The 6,873-nt window shown below is 38.8% G+C and overlaps 1 protein-coding gene across 1 annotated transcript in view; it reads right to left on the minus strand.

Annotated features, from left to right (window-relative positions):
* Positions 1 to 3,053, minus strand: part of LOC306880959 (uncharacterized protein) — a 35,591-nt gene extending 32,538 nt beyond the window's left edge. The window contains exon 1 of the mRNA XM_079434758.1: positions 2,788 to 3,053. The gene's annotated coding sequence lies outside the window, so the exon portion shown is untranslated. The remainder of the gene's footprint in view (positions 1 to 2,787) is intronic.
* Between the last annotated feature and the right edge of the window lie 3,820 nt (positions 3,054 to 6,873).

Raw genomic sequence — 6,873 nt, forward strand, 5'->3', positions numbered from 1 at the left:
AACAGCATCAGCATATTTTTTAAACCTCTGTTCAACGATACAGAAAAAAACTAACTTTAGCTTTAAACTAGATTGTAATACTCCTCCTCACAGTAAACTGTGACTATTACAGCAAACACAAAGTCTCTTTTGGTCTCTCTTAGCACTTTTAGAAAAGTCAAAAAAAACTCTTGACCCTTCAGATTATAATGACCAATTTGTTTTAAAATCCCTACCTCCTTGTCTCATTGTTATTGTGTCATAACTGAAGGGACGACAGGAAGTGAGTCAAAGGGCCAGTCTGGAATACAGCATTCATATCGAAATCAAACAATCGACACATTCTATCGCCATCTCTCACTCACCTTTATGACCCACACTGTCCTTTATCAGTCATACCCACAATAGCAGGTCACCCTACTTTAATAGAAGCTTAGCATAATAGCCGACCCTGAACACCTACAATAAAATAGGTGTGAAATGAAGGCATGAAAGTAGCAACTGATATTATCTTCTGTATTATGACATACATTCGAGTGTAACAGTGAAATGTACAGTGGAGACTTGGTTCTATGCATCGGTTGTTAATAGCTGCACTACAATTTTTCACTATAAAAATGAGGCAGATGAATGGTTTAAGCAGACTACATGATTAGAGAAGTTGTGTATGTGTCACCAGGGAGAAGTGTGTCATTTTAACTGGCAGACCTGGAGATAAAAAAACAAAAACAACTATACATGGAATATTTCACAATAAGACGTTATGCATACAGTTAGAAAACAGACTTTAACATGTGGAAATTGGAATTAATTATGGAACATTATTTTCAACATCATTTTTGTCTGCCCAAGTGTCACTCATCACAATTAACGATTAAAATCATTTCAATAACTCCTCTTTCAGTCTGCAATCACAGAGTCATTCAAGTTCAATCATGACAACTCTGAAGATTTTAGCACGGTGATGGATATGACAATGTTAATGTATTTGGTCTTGGTGGAATAGATCTGCTACGCTGCTGCTGTTGGTTATTGCTGCTGTTGCAAACAAGTACAGGAACTTGCTACTGCCAATGCATATAGGGATACTGTGCTGTGAGTATTTAAGACATACTGCTGCTGCACAAATAGCATATAAAATAACCCGTAGCAGATCTATACAGGTGGAGCTGGGGAAGGTGAAGGGTTTCAGAGAAACTCTGAAAGCTTGCTGCAGGAATCTCAAGTGAATGCTAGACAGTCATTTAAATGCAAAGCAGGCTGCATATGCAGCATGAACCAGTCAGCTTGTGCCAAGTCGTTTAACTCTCTGAATATCATCAGTTACGTTAACAACCCGTCAGCCTGTGCCATCTAGAGTTTCATGACTGAGCTACATATTTGTATGATTTGAACACAGACTCTTTATCCTGTTGCCAGTTCAGATACAACACAGACACAAACGTGAGCACACATGCGCACACACAAACACAAGAGGAGCCACAGCCTGCCATTTCTGTTTCTTTTTATATGACAGCAAACAGCTTTGTTTCAATCAGGGACAGGAACTTCAGAAAAAACAGCCACACCAGTTAAAATTAACTCTTTCCAAAAAAAAGTTACCAAAATTAACCATACTACAAATAACACCAAAAAACACGGTTACTATAGTTAAACCATGCAGGTTTTGCAACATTAACCATAGTTTAACCATGGTATTTGTAGTTACTAAAACTTTTGGTTATACAAATGGTAATCAATACGCCAAAAAAAAAAAAAAACACAATATCAGTACACTTTTACTACAACTATGGTTAATTTGTAAGGTAAAACAGTCTGAACTTTAGTAGTCACCTACCTTTTTAAATATTGCAGCAATGTACTATTTTCAGTAAGCCAAGATTAATTAAGGAGCAAGAGTTCAACCACAGATAATATTCAGCTGGTCACGTGATGTTGCCCAGATGATAAAGCAGCTTTTATCAGGCTACTGATATGAATGGAATCTTTATGTTATGTCTGTGTACCTTAAAAATATATTTCAAAATCACTATTCTTTTATTTTATATCGGAAACCTTTTAATGAGGACACCTTTAAGTTAAAGGTGTCCTCATTAAAAAAGACATCCGGGAAAGAATAAAAAATATAACATTCTTCCACACGATCACGTGACCTGAATATATAGGATGTGAGAGTTTTATTGCAGATCCGCAAAACTGAGCCGAAAGCACTTCACATCGCTGTCCGTGTCTAATGTCATGATTCAATTTCTCCTAACATAGCACGATCCCTTTAAATCACAGTAACGATGTATAACTTCTCCCAGTCTATTCGCTTTGAGGCACAATATGACTCTTCGGTGCGTTCATATCAGTTAAATCATTGGTGGTCTAATGTGTTCAGCATGTCCCAAACAGGATCATGACTCACGCAAAAACACGGCTACATCATTTCGACTTCCAGGGAGGCACATTTACACAAGCGACTACCAAATAAAGCATTGTTCAACCCCCACAGCCCCCCTCGGGACTCTCTCTCAGGCCTGGACTGGATGACTTGCAACAGATGTTGTGGACACACACGACGCGACAAATAGATACAAGATAGCAGGCGCCTGGGACAGACATAGCCTGAAGGGACACTATTCGCATATGATCTGTGAATCACTTTTGGGGCAGATCCACGTCGGTCCTTTGAAGTGCAATGGATGGGACATCCCCACCCAAAGTTCACTCTCCAGATCAAACCCTAAAGCTCAAAATCCCTACATTCAATAAACAGTTCTGGCACTAAAGTTTCTTAAAAAGGGATATTTTAATGTTCCTTACCTTAACACGTGTCCCCGGCGATTTATCAGGTGCTCTTTTAAAACCACATTTGCTATGGAAATAACCCCCAGCAGCGTTTGATCCAACAGTCCAGTTGCTCGACCGTGTCTTTGTTTCCGTGGGCTACTTTGAATCAACAGCTGGTTATAAAGTACAAAAACACGCGATTCCCTTGCCTACAACAAACAAAGAGGCAGATAAATGTCTAAATGTGGGCAGAGAGTCCAGCTCGTCCTTCCACGGGGTGTCCTCAGTCCGTGTGGGTCACTGTGAGATGGGTTTACAGTGGCAAGCCTGTCCCTTCCTCCGCCCACAGGAAATAATGCTAACACCCCATCCACACTGCGAACAAACTACTGGTGAAGATTCAGATTCAATTGACTCATCAAGTGATTCGATTCTTTTGAATCATTTCGCAAATCTGTTTTGCCAATATCCTATTATTGCAGTTTTATCTGAAGGTGCTTTTGACTGCGTGAAAAAATGTCAATTGCGTGAGTCCCACGCTGAATGATTTTAATCAGATCTGATTATGGTCGTGTATCATCTGCAATGTCTTTATTGCAGATACAGCTATAGGCTCAAGGTTTCACAGACAGAGCTCTTTTATGAAAAGTCCAGTTCAGCACAGTTTTACTGCTGAGGATCAGTCAGATCAAACGAGTCTGGACCGTTTCCGGTGTGTCCCATATAAGACTATCATTACTCACCTTGACTATAGCCAAAACAGTGATAAGACCTCATACTACTGAGGACATTTCAGGTTTATGGCAGAAAGATAATTTTCCTTGCTATGAGCAACTTGAAATCTTACTCATGACTGAGCCAGCTCCCTTGAGCTGAACAATGAGCAAACGGGGAAAAACAGTATGCAACAAAGGCCCAAAGCCTTTATTTAACCCTGAAAACTGTCATGATAAGGGACAAATGCTGTGGGAAACACCATCTGCTTTGCAAGCAAACAGGGCCTGAAGGTGTGAAAATATACTTCAATGCATTTCCTGTTTAGAGAAACTTTACATAAGCATTCTTTTAGCTGTCGCCTGTATGTGAAATTCAAATATGATTTGAAAATGCTCTCTCTCTCTCTCTCTCTCTCTCTCTAGTCCAATTAAAATAATTGAACTATATTCAGATCTGATTAAGCAGGAAAAAAATATAAATATAAGCTGAATAAGATAAACCATGTTTGAATATAAAATCATATAAAATCACAGTTTTCGGTTCCCAAAAAGTTTTGGGGAAATACTGGGAATGTTAGGGGAACGTTCTCCAAACAGGGAACATTATATTTCCTGGCTAAACAACAGAGTTCTGGGAACTAGAAACCAACATTCCTAAAATGTTCCCAATTAGACAGGAAAGGTTTCTTTAAATAAGCAGAACGTTGCCTGTTTAGAGAACATTCCCTCAACATTGCCAGCATTTCCCAGAATGTTCTCAGTAAGTTCCCTTAACTTTTTCTTTTAATTCTGAATTCATTTACCCTGCTGTACATCAGTAGGCTAATCATCCAGCACTCCTGTGACACTATATATAAAAAGAATAAGGTATTTCACAATCATATAAAATCATATAGGCTATGAATTTAATTGTTTTAGTTAATAGTGGTCATATAAGTTTGTGACAAATGTTCTCTTCTTCAGCAACTTTGCATTGTTCATAACAACAGTTTTAGGTTGTTTTTGTTTTGTTTTAATGATCTTTGACAGTGAGCTCGCCAGTTTACTTTAAAAATAGCTGTGGAATGACTGGACTTCATCTGGCTTGATGTTGAGAAGCAGTTCACATTTAGGACATTCCTGAGAAAGAGGGAGACGGGGGGAATAAAGAACGGCTGGGAGAGGAGAGGAGAGCAGATGACAGTCAGTCAATGGATAGATGTGATGGTGTACTAAGAGTTTGAATGTTTGTGGAAAGAAATATGTCAGCCATCTGAGTCAGTGTTTACAGACGGACAATGATGAAGGTTAACTGGAATGAGATCATATATCCCAGTGCTCACCCAGCGTAGCTGATCATAGCTGACTAAAAGCACATATATACATTCAGAAAGAGCTTATAATGCATCAGAGGCAGGGAGAATTCTGCCAGAAACAGTAGGCTATATAATGAGTGCTGTGTGTGTGTGGTTACTGTCTGCTTCTTCTTCTTCTTTTTTATAAATAGAAGAGTTTCTAGGTTAAATAAATTATCAAATCACAGGTCAGCTGCTGGAGCTGAGCTCTGTGTGTTTTATCTGTGGCAGCATCTCTGAGGAAGTGGCACAGTGGTGATGAACTAATGTGCAAACACACACACAAAATACAAACTCTGTGGTTGCAGAAGTGTTGAAGAAGTGGTTTGGATGTGAAACCGCACCACCATGATGACACCACAACGAATTTGCGCTCTGCCTAGCTTCCCCGTTAGCCATATAAATAACTGATTAAAAAATTAAAACAAAAGAACATTAATTAGTTTCATAATACAAAACTGAATGTTGTTCAGTTTTGGAAGATTATACGCCCTCTAGTGGCAACGACGTAAAACTGCAGCCACGTTGAACTTATACAGCAGCACCACCTAGTATCAGAGCAAGTCTGAAAGAAACAAGCAAATCGCCTCATTAGAAGTGTACCGTTAAAATGATTTTGAAACTGATATTTCAAGGTACAAAAAAACGTACGTACGGTTGCTTTAAGCTAGGCTAAACCAGTGAACACAATATAACCACGGCATACTCAAGATTAGGGTCGACTAGCTATATCTTGAAGGTATCATTTAACCTAAAAAAAGAGCTGAAAAAAATTCAGGCGTTTTCTCTGTTCAGTTTTTCAAAAATGGCAGTTTAAATTATCCTAAATTGTCCCATTAAATATGAAATGGTTTGTAAGCATAATGCATTTTAAAAACAGACTTGTTGCGAAAGATATTATTTAGATAATTCTTTATCAATGAACAATTATAGCAAACATAGGATTGCTTTTTTAGCCAATATTTTTGACGTGCCATTAAGTAAAATTAAAAAACAAATAAAGATGCATTTATACAGTTAGATCCATATATATTTGGACACTGACACAATATTCATAATTCTGGCTCTGTATGCACAGTCCAATCAACTGCTCCATTTGACTGAATCTGGGCAGAGAGTATATCCCCATACACTTCAGAATTCTTCCGGCTGCTTCTGTCCTTTGACATCATCACTAAACAGCAGTAACTCAGTGCCACTGGAAGCCACGCATGCTCATGCTATCACACTGCTCCACCATGTTTCACAGATGATGTTGTATGCTTTGGATCATTAACTGTTCCAAGCCTTCTTCATATTCCCCCCCCCCCCCCCATCATTCTGGTACAGGTTGATCTTAATTTCAGCCGTCCAAAGAATGCTTTTCCCGAAGTGCTCTGGCTTTTTTAGAAGTTTTTTTTGGCGAAGTCTAATCTGGCTTTGTTTGCACCTTGTGGTGAACCCTCATGAAGTATTCTCTTGATTGTAGACTTTGACAGTGACACATCTACCTCCTGGAGCGTATTCTTCTCTTGGCTGGATGTTGTGAAAGGGTTTTTCTTTACCATGGAGAGGATCCTCCGATCATCCACCACTGCTGTCCTCCGTGGACATCCAGGCCTTTTTATGTTGCTGAACTCACCAGTGCGTTTTTTTTTCTGAGAATGTACCAAACTGTTGATTTGGCCTTTCCTAATATTCCTGCTATGTCTCTGATGGATTTGTTTTGTTTTTGAAGCCTAACAATCATCTATTTCACCTGCATGGAGAGATCCTTTCACTGCAAGATGTGGGTTCATAGCAACAGCTTCCAAATGCAAATGGCACTTAGAATCAACTCCAGACCTTTTACCTGCTTAATTGATGTAGAAATAACGAAGGAATAGCCCACATCTGTCCATGAAATGGATTTTGAGTCAACTGTCCAATTACTTATGGTCCCTTGAAAAAGGGGGTACATATTAAAGAGTAATTTCTTTACCTTTCCTCCAATTGTGATGAGAATACCCTCGAATTAAAGCACAGAGTGTGCACTTTAAGCCTATATTCATTTTATAACCGTAACTTGAATATGTTTTGGTCAACAGCTA

This window comes from Barbus barbus (assembly GCF_936440315.1).
Source record: "Barbus barbus genome assembly, chromosome: 15".
NCBI lineage: Eukaryota > Metazoa > Chordata > Actinopteri > Cypriniformes > Cyprinidae > Barbus > Barbus barbus.